This window comes from Mauremys reevesii, linkage group 1 (genome assembly GCF_016161935.1).
Source record: "Mauremys reevesii isolate NIE-2019 linkage group 1, ASM1616193v1, whole genome shotgun sequence".
NCBI classification, from domain to species: domain Eukaryota; kingdom Metazoa; phylum Chordata; order Testudines; family Geoemydidae; genus Mauremys; species Mauremys reevesii.
In genome coordinates this window covers 1,989,155-2,006,325 of record NC_052623.1, presented here as the reverse complement: position 1 = coordinate 2,006,325, position 17,171 = coordinate 1,989,155, and positions in this window count along the sequence as shown.

Here is a 17,171-nt window from a genome sequence, read left to right as displayed (position 1 = left end):
CTCTGGGCTTAGGTCACCATTCCCCGGCTAACCTAGTTTAAAGCCCTCCTCACTAGCTTAGCCAGCCTGCCTGAGAAGATGCTCTTCTCTCTCTTCATTAGGTGGAGCCTGTCTCTGCCTAGCACTCCTTTTTCCTGGAACACCATCCCATGGTAGAAGAATCCAAAGCCCCCTCCCCGACATTAACTACGTAACCACGCTTTCACCTCCACAATTTGATGGTCCCTACCTGGGCCTTTTCCTTCAACAGGGAGGATGGATGAGAACATGACTTGCACCTCAAAGTCCTTTATCCTTCCTGCCTCAAGGCCCAAGCCAGACAAATTCCAGATGGAAACAAGGGCCAAAATTTTAACCATTGGAACAAACTGTGAAGAGAAGTGGTGGGTTCTCCAACTCCCCATGTCTGCAGATCCAGACTGGATGCATCTCTGGAAGATCTGCTTGAAGGCTTCTCTATACTTAAAATGCTACAGTGGTGCTGCTGTAGCGCTTCTGTGTAGACACTACCTACACAGATGGCAGGGGTTCTCCCATCACTGCTGGAGACTGACAGGGCTAAGCAGCACTTCTGCAGAAAAGGACCTGGGGATTACAGTGGATGAGAAGCTGGAAATGAGTCAGCAGTGTGCCCCGGTAGTAATGTCGGCAGATCAAGGGAAGTGATCAGTCCCCTCTGTTCAGCACAGATGAAGCTATATTTGGAGTATTGTGTCCAGATTTGGGACAAATTGAAAAAAGCGTAGACAAACTGGAAGGAGTCCAGCAGAGAGCAACAAAAATTATAAGGAGGCTGGGGCACATGACTTATTAGGAGAGGCTGATGGAACTGGGTTTATTTAGTCTTCAGAATAGAAGAATGAGGGGGGATTTGATAGCTGCTTTCAATTACCTCCAAGGAGGATGGACCTAGACTGTTCTCAGTGGTAGCAGATGACAGAACAAGGAATAATGGTCTCAAGTTGCAGTGGGGGAGGTTTAGGTTGGATATTAGGAAAGACTTTTTCACTAGGAGGGTGGTGAAGCACTGGAATGGGTTCTCTAGGGAGGTGGTGGAATCTCCTTCCTTAGAGGTTTTTAAGGTCAGGCTTGACAAAGCCCTGGCTGGGATGATTTAGTTGGGGTTGGTCCTGCTTTGAGCAGGGGGTTGGACTAGACACCTCCTGAGGTCGCTTCCAACCTTGATATTCTATGATTCTATGATTCTACCACAGATGGCGGGAAAAGAGTTAATGGCTTCAAATGCCAGCACAGCAGATTTAGATGAAATTTCAGGAAAACCTTCCTAACTGCCCATTCAGGAGGAGAATGGAGCAAAAGCAGAAGCAGAAGATTATTTAGTTATGGATTGGTCCTGCTCTGAGCAGGGGGTTGTACTAGATACCTCCTGAAATCCCATCCAACTCTGAGAGTCTATGATTCTATGAAGCCATGGGAGGTTGTGGAAGCTCCTTTGTTGGAAATTTTACAAAGGAGGCTGGATAGTCGTCTGTCTTGGATGGTTTAGATGCAAGAAATCCTGCATCTCAGCAGGGGGTTAAATTTGTGGTCCCTTCTCAGCCTGTGCCTCTATGATTCAATGGTGTAAAATCCTAGTCTACTGCAGGTCTTAGTCTAACACAAGTCATTGGGCTCAATACTAGGGTAACTAGGTGACATTTAATGGCCTGTGTTACACAGGATGTCAGATTGGATGATCTAATAATCCCCTCTGGGCTTGAACCATATAAATTATCAATAAAGAACGTAGATCAGGCATTTATGTTCCGGTGAGGAGCCCTAGCACCTCCTTGCTTTCCAGCAGATAAAAGTCAGGTAAGAGAAAGCGACAGTCTCTGAGCATTAACCTGCGGATGGCTCCTAAGGTCTTTACTCAGCTCTTTCTCCAAGGGGAATTTTGCCTCGGTGCAGCCTTAGTAAAGTACAGGCCACGGCCTCAGAATTTACTACTGACACCTTTCATCATGAAAGATCCCCCGTGCCACTGAAATGCAGCCACCTTGGGGCTGGAGGCCATCAGCCAGGGCAGCTGGGGATGCACAGCAAGGAGGGACATTTTGGCCAGTGACACTGGACTGAACTCATTCCCTGTGGCAAGGGCCCTGGGATGCTTAATGGCTGTGCAATGAGGAAAGAACAGACCTAGTCTCTCTTCCATCATGCCCCCGTTGTACTCGGTGTGTCGAGCAGCAAGAGGTGGGTACCTGTGAATCCTGAGATGGAAGTGTCTTCCCTGGGAATCCCCCTCAGGTAGCCGTGTCCCACACCTCTCTCGGCCCAACATCTGCAGCAACATCCCACACCGAGAGCCGACACAGAGGTGTGCACCATTTATAATATAGCTCCGTGCAATCCCAGTGGGGTTCGCTCAGCCTCTAGGGGAGAAGCGGCATCTGGAAGTAAACAACTTGAGACTCTATGTCTGCCCTTCTGTGCTATTAAACCAGCTTGAGGAGTGAACAGTAATTAAGGGACTTTCCCACAGGGAGATGAGAATTCCTGGCCTCTGTGCTGAGTCAGAGAGGAATTGGCTGCTCTGTGTATTTGTGTATATTTTTAAATTATGAATTATGTTTTATTAGTAATAAAACTAGGGATAGTGCCTAGGTCTCTGATACCCTGTAAATCCATGGGTAGATAGTGGACAGACAAATCTGGAGGCAGATGAGAGTGGGGAGACACGAACACTTTCTCCTAACACACAGGATTATTGCTAAGTTACCAGAGACCAGTAATTCTCATCAGTAACTATCATCAAACTAGCAAAGAGTCCTGTGGCACCTTATAGACTAACAAATGTATTGGAACATGAGGTTTTGTGGGTGAATACCCACTTCGTCGGATACATATCATCATACTGTGCAGCACCTTTCACTGAAGGATCTTCAAAACACCTAGCAAAGGAAAGTCACTATGAACAAATTCCCATTATAGAGATAAGTAAACTGAAGCACAGCCTTCACCAAGGACAGATAGCGAATGAGTGACACAATGACACACAGAACCCAGGAGTCCTGACTTCCCTTCCATAACCCCAGTCTCTCCATCATGCCAAGAGGGAAATGGACTCCCACTGTGGCAGTGGCTATTTTTTGGCAGGATATAGGGGAAAAGCTGGAAGAGGGAGCCTGAGCCTTCGCCATCCTCTGAAGGTGAATCTGAGGTTTTCAGAACTAGCTGGAGGTTGTGAGCTCCACACTCCTGTGAGGTGTGAACTCCGGGACTCCACTTCCGCTGCCCCTCAGAAACCTGCCAACGCATCACAGTCACTGGGGTCGCTTTGGGGGAACAGACTCAGTAAAAGCAACACCAACAGAATGTTCCCGTGGACAGAGGGCAGCCGGGGCCTGTCCTGGGCACAGAGGCCTCCCCCACCCCATGAAAGCTGACTTGGAAGAAGGGAGTCCCTATAGGCAGGATAGAGACTGGATTAATGTTTGCATTGTATTTGTTCCTTTTCTCCCAGTCTCTCCCAGGGGGAATTGAAATCGAATGTTCCAGGCTGAGTCAGACTTTCCAGCACTGCCCCGGCTGGAGGGCACTTGGATTCCCACAGCTGAACTCGCTGCCTGCTCCTCTGGCCAATCCCGGTACACAGCACCTGGGCTTTTCAGCACTGGAATGGGACTGAATACATTCTCCTGTCCGAGCGCAACAGGGTCCCCGTGTCCACCTGTACTCAGGTGACTGACACTCTGTGGCTGGCCAGCCTGGTTTGACCTTCGTCTGCAGCTAAAGGCAAAGGGGGGAGGGGCTAGGCCCTGATTTGGCTGGATCACTGTGTCTATCATTTCTTATTATTGTCTGAATTGTGGAAGCCTGCAGAGGCCCCGCTCCAGTTCAGGGCCCCTCGTGCTGGGCCCTTCGCAAACCCAGAAGCAGAAACAGCCCCTGCCCCAAAGAGCTTAGAAATCAAATTCAGACAAGACCCAGCTACTGAGTGTAACACACCAGAGAGGGGGCAGGCAGGAGATGGGGGAGAAGCAGCACTCAGAACGGGTGGTTCCATAGGCTGCTGGGTGGGTGTGAGACAGCGGAAATGCACAGCCCGGCCCTGGCTGTTGGAAGTGAGTCCTGGGCTGTTAAGAGCAGATCACGTGTTCGGGGAACTAGACTGGGGCGAGCGAGAACCGGCCATTGAGTGGCGGCTGCAGCAGACACACAGCTGGGAGCGCGTGACTCTCCGTTAGCTTTTGTAACCTGCTTTCGTTCTACTCACACCTCCCTCCATCCAGTGCAGACTGAGCCTCCTTCTCATGAATTCCCAGGACAACCCCCGGCACCGGAGGGGAGACCAGAGGAGAGGGCAGAGGTAACAGGGCTGTGGGGAAGGAACGAAGGAGCCACCCTGGAGATGGAAGAACTGGAAGTCCCCAAGGAGATGAAACATTCAAGTAATGCAGCAGACTCTGGGGAGATATTCAGACAGTTTTGAGACTGTTGTCCCCTTACTAACATTCAGTGGGGGTGTTTCGGTATGGGAGCTGGCCATCCCAAAATCCTCACTAAGTTTTACTAAGCGGCCAACAGTCCCCTCACACAGAGCTGAATCTAATGAGCCCAACCTGCAACTGGGAGGGAGCCAATCACAGAAGCCTTCAGAGCTCAGGCCAGTGGGGTTGGAGCAGGAGACTGCGCCCATTCTCCAGTCATACACCAGACTACAGAGTATATGTTCTTATGTAGCTTGAATTCAGTGCACCTGGAATGACAGATACAAAGCACCAGACACACAATGGTTTGATTCGTGCACTGAAGGAGCCTGGGAGTGTTAGAGAGAGAGAAGAAGGGGTAGCAAGCATTCAGTAGCAAGCATCACTGAGCTTTGTCAATTTTCTATATTCCTTTCAACCTGTCCAGACCCAGAATGTGGCCCCTAAGGTGTGACAAGGCCCGCGACTGAGGCCTACAGAATATTATCTATGCACTGGACACTAAATAGATGTGTAGAGTATATGGATAGGAAGGACCCTACTCTGACCTGCATTGCACAGGCCATAAGAGAGCCCTGAATTAATTCCTGTTTGAACTAGAGCAGAGCTTTGAGAAAAACATCCCATCTCGACTGAAATGTTGTCAGTGACGGAGACACACCACGATCCTCGTTAAACTCTTTGAATGATCAATTACCCTACGTTAAACATTTCTATTTTGTCTCTTTTCTCAATTTGTCCATCACCAATGCCCAGCCACTGACTCTGTTATCAAATGTCTGTTCCCCATGATAAGAGCTGGTAGAATGCAATCACGTAACTCCATAACGTTCTCCTTGGTAAGAGACTGAACTCATTGAATAACTGGGGCAGCCTAGCACTGGCCCCATGAAAAAGTTCTGTCTCCTGCACAGACGAGCTTTACCCCTGCTGTCGAGAGCCCCATTGTGCCAGAGAAGTGCCGTTGCTGGAACTTTAGGGTCTCTGAATCCCCAGGCTGTTGTGTACCTTGAAGACAAGGACCAAGACCTTGAACATGACGTGATATTCTTTGGGAAGCTGGTGTACAGTGCAGAGAATCAGAAAAGATTACGGTTGGAAGAGACCTCGGGAGGTATCTAGTCCAACCCCCTGCTCAAAGCAGGACCAACACCAACTAAATCATCCCAGCCAGAGCTTTGCATAACAAATCGAAGTGTGGGAATGGTCCAGCTCTTGGGAGAACTTTTCTGGATTAATAACCACCCCAGTGGAATTGGCTATCAAAAGGATCAGAGTTCTCACTCCCAATCCCTTTACCCAGAGGCCTCCCTGACCTTGAGGACTTCCTCTGCCCTGTGTGGCATTGGGCCCAGGATTCCTGAAGGACTCGATGCCCAAACCTTTTGAGGTCGCTTAGGACAGGAGGTAGAGTATCCGCACTCTGGGGTGCTCTCCTCTCTCTGCACATTTCTCTGACACACTGATCACTGCCTATAGTTCAAGCAAATACAATTTATTAAACAACAACCAATTCAAAAATAAGAAAAAAATGGGAAAGGTTACTGGGAAACCTGTAATTCTGCCCTGTGGGCAGGGGGGAACTCCCAACAGCCATCTTTGGAAGGTAAGGCAAGTTCACAGTCTGTTCTTCACATTTTCCAGGCCCCTGCCCGCACCCTGGCTGTGCTGCAGGGATGCCGTGGGTCGGACACTCGCTCTGGCAGTGCCACATGCCCTCAGGCTCTGGGCGGCAGGACCCTCCTTCCCAGTGTTGCCCCCTCTTGGCTAGCAGTGTCTCCCTGTGCTGGACCATCTGCCAAGGGTCCCTCTCACTCTTCCTAGCTGCTCACGAGATCAGGCACTGGACTGCTCCACCACCAGTCCTAACCCATCCCCAGCTCCAGTCCCACTTAGGAAGGAACAATCAGATGCCCACATACAGAATAGGAAATGACTGCCTAGGAAGGAGCACTGCTGGAAGGGATCTAGGGATCATAGTGACACGAGCAAGACACGAGAAGTAATTCTTCCACTCTACTCCGTGCTGATTAGGTCTCATCTGGAGTATGGTGTCGAGTTCTGGGTGCCGCATTTCAGGAAAGATGTGGACAAATTGGAGAGAGTCCAGAGAAGAGCAACAAGGATGATTAGGGGACTAGAAAAAATGACCTATGAGGGAAGATTGAAATAATTGGGTTTGTTTAGTCTAAAAAAGAGAAGACTGAGAGGGGACATGATAGCAGTTTTCAAATACCTAAAAGGTTGTTACAAGGAGGAGGGAGAAAAATTGTTCTCCTTAATCTCTGAGGATAGAACAAGAAGCAATGGACTTAAATTGCAGCAAGGGAGGTTTAGGTTGGACAGTAGGAAAACATTCCTAACTGTCAGGGTGGTTAAACACTGGAATAAATTGTCCAGGGAGGTTGTGGAATCTCCATCATTGTAGACTTTTAAGAGAAGGTTCAGGGGTGAAAGTAACTTACAGGACTTACTGGTACTGCCGGAGTCCTGAGGGGGGGTATGGCCTCATCTGGAAGAAGCGTGGCCTCTAAAGATTTAAAGGCCCTGGGGCACTGGCTGTGGCTGGGAGCCCCAGGACCTTTAAATCAACCAGGGGCTCCGGGGCAAATTAAAGGGCCCGGGGCTCTGGCCGCCATGGAGAACACCGAGCTTTGGGGGGCTGGGACCGGGATTTAAAGGGCCCAGAGCTCCCGCCCCTGACGGGAGTCCAGAGCCCTTTAAATCCTGGCCCCAGCCCGGCTGCCAGAGCCGCGGCTGGGATTTAAAGGGCTCTGGGCTGCCCACAGCCACGGGCAGCCCAGAGCCCTTTAAATCCCTGCTGCGGAAGCCGGTGCGGTCCAGCACGGCGTACTGGCTCTTGCGTACTCACCTCTGAGAAGGTTAGACAAACACCTGTCAGGGATGGTCTAGATAATACTTAGTGCTGCCATGAGTGCAGGGGACTAGACTTGATGACCTCTCAAGTTCCCTTCCAGTTCTATGATGCTATGACCTCCTGACTCCCGCATTGGCCTGCCTCCCATGTCAATCAAACTGACCGGGAGTGTTAGCCTCTCCCCATTGCCCCTGAGAGCTGGTTTTCCATTGACTCTTCTCCTTCATTCTGATACTAGGGGCTGGTCAAACAAAAATCCTCACCAAGTTTTAGTGAGGGGTCAAAAGTTCTTTTACATTCCCCCCTTGCTAAAATTCTGCAACAGCCACAACAATATTCACACCAGTACATATGGGCCCCATATTATCCACATATATCCACATCATGTTATATAGAATATAAAAAAATTAACAATTAATAAAAGAATATTTAACATACTTGACGTCCCATGTCCTCTTCTTTACACTATACATGATAACATTAATTAAAGACTATAGAGAACCAATCACATAATCATCTTTAAGTTTAATGGGCAGTACACCCTTAGTAGTCTCTGTCCCAGAGACCCAACCAGAACCAGTCCCAGAACCAGAACTCCCCATAATTGAGGTTCCATTTCAGCGAATAGCTATGGATATTCTGGGTCCTTTCCCAAAGAAGACCCCCCAGAGGAAAGCAGTACATACTGACTTTCATGGATTTTGGTACCCGATGGCTGGAAGCAGTAGCTCTAAGCACCACCAAGGCTAAAAGCATATGCCAGGCATTAACAGACCTTTTTGCCAGGGTAGGTTGACCCTCAGACATCCTTATGGATTTGGGAACTAATTTCCTGGCACAGACCATGAAAAGTCTCTGGGAAGCTCATGGAGTGAACCCGTGGTTGCCACCCCTTACCACCATCAAACCAATGGCCCGGTGGAAAAATTTAATGGAACTTTGGGGGCCATGATATGTAAATTCATGAATGAGCACTCCGATGATTGGGACCTAGTATTGCAGCAGTTGGTCTTTGCCTACAGGGCTGTACCACATCCCAGTCTGGGCTTTTCATCATTTGAACTTGTGTATGGCCGTGAGGTTAAGGGGCCATTACAGTTGGTGAAGCAGCAATGAGAGGGGTTTACGCCTTCTCCAGCAAATAACATTCTGGACTTTGAAACCAATCTACAAAATACCCTCTGACACTCTTTAGCCCTTGCTAGAAAGAACCTACAAGATGCTCAGAAAGAGCAAAAGACTTGGTATGATAAACATACCAGAGAGCGTTCCTTCAAAGTAGGAGACCAAGTCATGGTCTTAAAGGCGCTCCAGGCCCATAAGATGGAAACATCACGGGAAGGGCCATTTACAGTCCAAGAGCACCTGGGAGCTGTTAACTATCTCATAGCATCCCCCACCTCAAACCTCAAGCCTAAAGTGTAACTCATTGGGTTGCCACCTTTCTAACTGCTGGTAACTGGACCCCGTGACTCCCCCTTCCCCCTCATTCCCTTAAGGCCCTGACGTCTGCCCCACATATTTCCCCTAGGCCCCTTCCCATGACCCACCTAGTCCATCGAGACCCATCCCTTTCTTGGCTGGACTTTCTAGTTCAAAACCAGGCACCTGAGAACCCTGCATGGCACCTAGACACAGAAGCCAAAAAACGGAGCATCCGGATAAAACCTAGATGGTCTGTATCCCCTATGTCTTTGGACTTTTCCTGTACTCTTCTCTCACCCACCTTGTATGAAGGGGCAGAAGGCTGAGGCAGAGACATGTCTCTGTAATAGGCTGGTCATTGACTCTCAGCCCCAGCGAGAGCTCACCCAGAAGAAGGAGGGAGTAACTGAATTCTAGATAAAAGCAGTTTTCTCCAGCTTCTCTGCAGAAGGGCAGGCATGGAAGAAATGGAACCTCCCCAGAAGAGAGAACAGAGAGAGGAAGTGTTGTTCCAGCCCTTCAAAAACACAGAGACTGGATGAGCCAGAAGAAGCTGGGACAGGAGAGAGGCACCAGGGCAGCAGAGGAGACTCTTTGGTTGCAGGGCTCTGGCTGCAGCAGAGATGGGTTCCAGCTGGAGGGAAAGCCAGGAGTTCCAGGCCCCTGAACACCCTGGAGAGCTCTGACCAATCCCAAAGATGCTCCAGGATGATGTGAACAGAGTAATGCACATTGGAAAACATCATCCCAACCAGACATATAAAATGATGGGGTCTAAATTGTAGACAATAATTTTAGTTCATTATTCATTTATTTTGTGATGTTCTGATTACTCAATATGTTATACTATATTTTCACTGTATGTTAATTAGGGTTAAGTTGTGGAATTATAGATGTGTGAGGCTGATCAGTATTTAGAGGAACCAAGTACTAGACATGAGTAAGACAGGCTGAAATGCAAGAAGCTGTAGGCTGAGGCCTGGGAGACTTTAGTTTAGCTATTAAAATAATATAATAATAATAATAGGAGATATGCCTATCTCCTAGAGCTGGAAGGGACCCTGAAAGGTTGTTGAGTCTGGCCCCCTGCCTTTGCCAGGACCAAATTTTGCCCCAGATCCTTAAGTGGCCTCCTTAAGGACTGAACTCACCATACTGTGTTTAGCAAGCCAAGGCTCAAACCACTGAGCTATCCCTCCCCCCCAGGGAAGCTTTGGAGATGAGAAATGATGGCATAAGTGACTGGAAAATAACCCGATGCCCTAAGATTGTGGGAAAAGAGGCACTAAGGGATAGTATTGCACAAAATTACCCAGAAGTTTAATATTAGATCATAAAAACACCGTTAAAGCACGCTTGTCTCAGACATGTGTCTTTATCACAGGATACGGGTTGTTCTTCAATTGTAATGAGAATAACGGGAACTTACCCAACCTCTAGAAGATTGGGGTCCCTTAAGTTTCCAGGGGACACAGACCAATAAGAGAAAAGAGGGTGGACACTTTTAGGGACATGCCCAGAATGTAGGTATAGAGCAAATCCCATTATAAAAAGGGGATGCCCAGAGTGGGAAATTCAGCCCCTATGGAAGACTTCAGCAGGAACCACCCGTCTACTGATGATCGAGCTCTGAGAGACCCATCAGACCCTAACACTATTGTTAAGGATGGGAATAGAACTAGAGTTGTAACTGGTGCAGAGGTGAGTATAGAATTGCTATAGGCTTGGGTAATTGTAACGTTAATAAAACTTACCAAGTAGCCTAGCCCTTGTACTGATGAATGTATGTGTGGTCACTGCCTTTGGTCTTTACGTGTTCCTAGAGACTCTAAATTTGAAGCAAGACTGAAACTGTCACCAGAGCCGAAGTCACAGTGGTGTAACACTAGATTACAAAATTTACTTTAAATAAAATAAAAGGCTACAAAATCAATGTTCTGTCTTGTTTTATTCCTAGCCATTTGCAGAATGAATTTTGTTATTTACACCAATATCAAGGAAATGTGCGGATGTGCACCACCAGTAGAAACAGCAAGTTAAATATATATATATATATATATATATATATGTAAATATATATATATATATATATATATATATATATATATATATATATACACACACCTCTACATTAACACCACCTGATATAACACAGAATTGGATATAACGCAGTAAAGCAGTGCTCCGGGGAGGGGACTGTGTGCTCTAGAGGATCACTCACTACTCAAAGAATTAAATTTAAGCATAAGAGAGAAATAAATTTTGAAATGCACCAACCACTCAAAACCCTAAAATAACAGCACTTGGGAAGAATAAAATTACAGAGCGTAGATGTGCACGTGCAGGGAGTATGAAGTAAGAACAACAACAACACATGTATGTATCGGGAAATGACTGTGAAAGGGAGAGAATGTGTGTGCATGTGAGACTGAGACAGTGTGTGTGTGTGAGAAAGAAAGAGAGAGAGAGTGACAGAGATACACAGACACACGTATGTACACACACACACACATGTAAACACATGGATGCACATGCACACACACATTCCCAATCTGCAAGGCCCCATCCAGGAGGTGTGGTCTGAGAACCCTAAACAGATCAGCCCTGCTGGGGAGATGAGGGGGCGCACACCTCATTGGAGAAACCCACCAGAATGGAGGCCTGAGCGAAGACTCTGAGGAGCTCGTTAGCTGTGCAGGTTGCTTTGTGCAGGCTACTGACAGAGCCCTAGGCTCCCGCTGGGTCAGGCAGGAGATGAGCCGGGTGTGAGAAAGGCAGCGGTGCCTAAGTTCAGTATTTCCCTGAGTGCTTTCTGGATCTAGCCCTGGACGCCTTTCTGGAAGATGCTTTAGTCAAACACAAGTTAAGGTTGTTCAAAGCCAGGGGGGCTGGCTGGGGACACTTGGAGGAAACAGCCAAGTTCCTGGACCTCCACCTCTCCCTTTTAAAGACCCCTTTCCTCCTATCTTTGTACAAGGAGCAGGCTCCCTGGAGGAAAACAGGTTTTTATCTACTCTTCCCGTCCTCCAGTGTTCCAGCTGCTTCCTCTGCTAGAGTCCTGGCAATGCCCCTTCCCTATGTGGCTTGCAGCTGTAGCACCATCTTTAATAACTGGAGATAGAATCATAGATTATTAGGGTTGGAAGGGACCTCAGGAGATCATCTAGTCCAACCCCCTGCTCAAAGCAAGACCAATCCCCAAATGGCCCCCTCAGGGATTGAACTCACAACCCTGGCTTTAGCAGGTCAATTCTCAAACCACTGGTGTGATGATGAATTTTTAAATATGGCCATTTTTATCATTATTCCATGTCTCGTGGCCCCTGCCTGTTGCATGGCTTGCGTCTTTCCCTGACTCATGCCTGTTCCATGGCTTGTGGCTGTTCCACGGCGTGTGCCTGTCCCATGGCTCATGGTTTGTGCCTGTTGAGAGGCTTGTGGCTGTTCCGCAGCACACGTCTGTTCTATGGCTCATGGTCCATGCTTCTTCCACTGCGGTTCCATGGGTTACTCCGTGCCTGTTCAGTGGCTTGTGCCTGTTCCATGGCTCATGGCCCATGCCTCTTCCATGGGGGCTCACTGCTGTTTCATGGGTCACAGCTGTTCTGTGTCCTGTGTCTGTTCAGTGGCTCGTGACTGTTCTGTGGGTGGTGGTTCCATGTCCCACACCTGTTCCGTGGTTCGTGGCTGTTCCATGGGGGTTGGTTCTGTGTCCCACACTTATTCAGTGGCTCATGGCTGTTCTGAGGCCTGAAGCTGTTCCATGGCTCGTGGCTCACACCTGTTCCGGTGGGCCATGGGTGAAACTGGCACCAGCCCTGGGAGCCCAGTTGGGTGCATCTCACTGGGAGCACAGGGCCACGGGGCGGGCTCCCTCCCTCAGCCTGTCGGGGAGCTGGCAGACTGGGCCCGCACCGGGCTGTCTGGAACCAGGTCAGAGCTTTCCCTGAGCTTGGGGCAGTCAGCGCCTGGGGTGGGGCCGGGCCCATCTCTGCTCGTTGCATGGCTTTGGGCTGTCCTCTCTGGGAGGCTCATTCTCCTCCAGCCCCCCACTCCCTGAGCTCCGCACAGACTCCCGGCAGGTCCTGACCCCCAGCGTGGGCAGAGCCGGTGGGACCATTAACTCTCCCTGCTCCCCTGCGTCTGCAGACACGGAGCTGGGGAGGGATTCTCGGGGTGATCTGGGGCTGGAGAGGTTTTTCTGCTCAGGTCCCTGGGGGCCAGGCAGGGAGGCTGCTCCATGGCGGTTCCTGGGATATGTTACTAACACTCCCGGGTTCCCAGCTGCGCAGTCGTGGCTCTCGGCCATTCCACGGCGTGCCAGGATCCCGACGCTCCCGGACAATCCTCTCTCTGCTCTCGGGGTGAGTTTGCTGCCTGCCATCTCCCAGCCCAGGCTGGGCTGCGCAAGGCTTCAGGGCAGTGACAAGGGCGGGCTGAGTGGCTCGGAGAGGGAGGTGCCGGCATGGGTGGTTTGCTGGCAGGGGGTCCGATTCCACTGGCCTGGGCTTGGGAGGCAGGTTTTCTTCCCAGACCATAAACTTCAGCAGAGGAAGCCGGGCAGGGAGCGAGAACTCAGGGCCAGGTGGCCTGGCTGTGCTCGGCCTGGGCCTCACGCTAACAGCTCTCGCTCAGCCGCGGCATTTCCTCCCGAGTGGCTTTATCTGTGAACTCCTGAGCTCTGCAGACAGCCGGGTCCGCAGCGCTGGCCGGCCGCTCGGGGTATGTGACCCTGCAGACCCGGCCGATCCCGCCCCTGGCCTGGAGACCCCTCCGCAAGGGGGCAGCGACTGCGGTGAAGATCAGAAAAGTGACTCCAGGGGCTACTTAGCTCCTGAAACTTCGTTTCTTCATCGGCATAGTCTGACTTCTACATCTGGGGGGACAGCGCTCCCCTCATCCAGCCACCCCACCTGCCTGGGATGGGGGGAGGGGAGGCAGCCAAAAATCATAGCTCAAGCGGGGGCTCAGCTCCAAAAGTCTCAAAATCCCTGAGGGACCGACAGGGGGTCACTAGGGACTGTGTGGGGGCAGGGGGTAGCTCAGGGTGCAGGGAGGGGGTCGCTAGGGGCTGTGTGGGGCAGGGGAGCTCAGGGTGCAGGGAGAGGGGTGTCTAGGGGTTGTGTGTGGGCGCAGGTAGCTCAGGTGCAGGGAGGGGTAACTAGAGGCTGTGTGGGGCGGGGTATCTCAGGGTGCAGGAGGGGTTGCTAGGGGCTGTGTGGGGCGGGGTAGCTCAGGGTGCAGGGAGGGGTTGGCTAGGGGCTGTGTGGGGGCAGGGGTTAGCTCAGGTGCAGGGAGGGGGTCACTAGGGGCTGTGTGGGGGGGGGGGTATCTCAGGAGCAGGGAGAGGGTCACTAGGGGCTGTGTGGGGGCAGGGGAGCTCAGGGTGCAGGGAGGGGTGGCTAGGGGCTGTGTGGGGGCAGGGGTATCTCAGGGTGCAGGGAGGGGTGGCTAGGGGCTGTGTGGGGCAGGGGTATCTCAGGGTGCAGGAGGGTCGCTAGGGGCTGTGTGGGGGCAGGGGTAGCTCAGGTGCAGGGAGGGGGTCAATAGGGGCTGTGTGAGGGTGGGTGGGTGAGGAGCTCAGGGTGTGGAAAAGCTGAATAAGGAAATGTCATTTTCTCCTTTACATAAGACAAAAACTAGGGTCACCCCCTAAGTTCCTTCTAAGCTGTGTGGACGCACAGCAAGCTATCAAGGGCCATACTGGCAGGGAACGGTGCCCCTCCCCTGTCCTGGCCTGGCCCTGTCCAGCCCAGCTAGAGCTGCTGTGGTAAAAAAAAATATGGAGCTATACCTGCCTCACACTGAGAGTATCAATGCAGGAAAAATTGCTCAGAGCAGGGCAGTCACAGCCCAAGGCTGGGGGGGGGGAGGGCACGGGGGGGCATGTCCTTCACTATTAAGGCACCAAACCAGCCAAACAGAGAGGACTTTGGTTTCACCCCACTGGCTAACCAGGAATCATACAAGCAATTCCCTCCGATGCCGCAGTTCTCTTGTATCACCACCAATAGCACCCCTTATAGGAACAAATGGTTATGAAAATCAGTATCCCCAATTAAAGGTTCTCCTGATCCCAAAGAACCAAGCCCCAGACCCAGGTCAATATATAACTCAGATTTTACCCACAAATCACACTGTTGCCAATCCTTTAGAATCTAAAATCCAAAAGTTTATTCATAAAAAGAAAGAAATATAGATGAGAGTTAAAATTGGTTAAATGAAATCAAATAAATACAACAATTGCAAAGTTCTTGGTTTAAGCTTATAGCAATGGTGGAATAAACTGGCTGGCTCAAGACAAGTCTCTGGAGTACATCTACATATTTGGATGTGTCGTTCAGTCCTTTATTCAGAGCTTCAGTTTGTAGCATTGTCCCTCCAGAGGTTAGAAGCACGATTGAAGACAAAATGGAGGGCTTTCCAGGGCCTTATATATCCTCTGCCATGTGCAAGGACACCCCTTTGTTCTTCCCATGGAAAATCACTGCAGCAAGATGGAGTCTGGAGTCACATGGGCAAGTCACATGTCCATGCATGACTCAGTTGTTTACAGGTAGAGCAGCCATTGCTAACAAGCTACCTTGAATGTTCCCAGGAACGCTCCTCAGATGTGGATTGGAGTCTCCCAAGGTCCATTGTCAGTTAAAAGTTTCTTGATTGGGCACTTAATCTGAAGAGTCCTTCTCAATAAGTTGGCCAAATGCTTCATTGGTGCTACTTAGAATCAAACACATTGAAATACAAGTAGATAGCCAATATTCATAACTTTAAATACAAAAATGCTACACACATACAAAGAGCATAATCACAATCAGAAAACTATAACCTTTTCATAGACAAGTAACTTGTACAAGATTTGGTGCAACTATATGATCTTGGTTGCAAAAATGATCTGTATGGTCACAGTTCATTTACATAAAGTCACACCCCCAACACAAAATTCATGCAGGAAGAGATGACACAAACATCGGTGACTGCATCTCAAGAGCTCCCCATCCTTGGTTCTCTCTTACTACAGCTAGTGTTGGGTTAGAGGCCGTACCAGTGTATAACAGAAATGGTTCATCAAAGCCATGTTCAATAACATGATTGAATCTCTTTACAAACTCAAGGTAAAACTTAGTTGGAACAATAGTGGATTGGATCTGCTCTTCCAGCATGGTTCCTGTATGTCTCATGTGAACTTGCCAAGAGCTAAAGAACATAGCTACTTTATCCATACAAGTGCTAGCAAATGCCTGGAACCCAATTAACATCAAGTCAATGTAGATGTTAATGGTGTCCATAGTATAGGAAATTTGGCATTTATCCCATGCACTGCTACAGGCTGGGGACCAACTGGCTAAGCAGCAATTCTGCAGAAAAGGACCTGGGGATTACAGTGGATGAGAATTTGGATATGAGTCAGCAGTGTGCCCTGGTAGCCTAGAAGACTAGTGTCATTTTGGGCTGAATTAGTGGGAACACTGTGAGCAGATCGACGGAAGTGATTATTGCCCTCTATTCGGCACTGGTGAAGCCAGGCCTGGAGTATTGGGTCCAGCTCGGGGCTCCCCACTCCCAATGACAGAACAAGGAGCAATGGTCTCAAGTTGCAGTGGGGGAGGTTTAGGTTGGATATTAGGAAAAACTTTTTCACTAGGAGGGTGGTGAAGCACAGGAATGGGTTACCTAGGGAAGTGGTGGAATCTCCTTCCTTAGAGGTTTTTAAAGTCAGGCTTGACAAAGCCCTGGCTGGGATGACTTAGCTTTCTTTGGTCCTACTTTGAGCAGGGGATAGGACTGGATAACCTCCGGAGGTCACTTCCAACTCTAATTTTCTATGATTCTATGATTTGATGATCACCTGTTCAGTTCTTTCCCTCTGAAGCACCTGGAATTGGCCACTGTTGGAATATAAGATACTGGGAGAGATGGACCATTGGTCTTACCACTATGGCCATTCTGATGTTCTTATCTAGATTGCAGATGTATCACCCCCTGCTGTAATCGATTAGACCCCTCTCCTCTCATAGAGCTGAGATAGAACCAGGAGTCCTGATGGGGTCTATTTCTCTCCTGAGGCCTGGTCTACACTATGCGTTTATACCAAATTTAGCAGAGTTAAACCAATTTAATCCTGCACCCGTCTACACAACGAAGCCCTTTATATCGATATAAAGGGCTCTTTAAACCGATTTCTGTACTCCTCCCCGACAAGGGGAGTAGCGCTGAAATCGGTATTGCCATGTCGGATTAGGGTTAGTGTGGCCGCAATTCGACGGTATTGGCCTCTGGTCGGTATCCCACAGTGCACCATTGTGACCGCTCTGGAAAGCCATCTGAACTCGGATGCACAGGCCAGGTAGACAGGAAAAGCCCCGTGAACTTTTGAATTTCATTTCCTGTTTGGCCAGCGTGGAGAGCTCACCAGCACAGGTGACCACACAGCG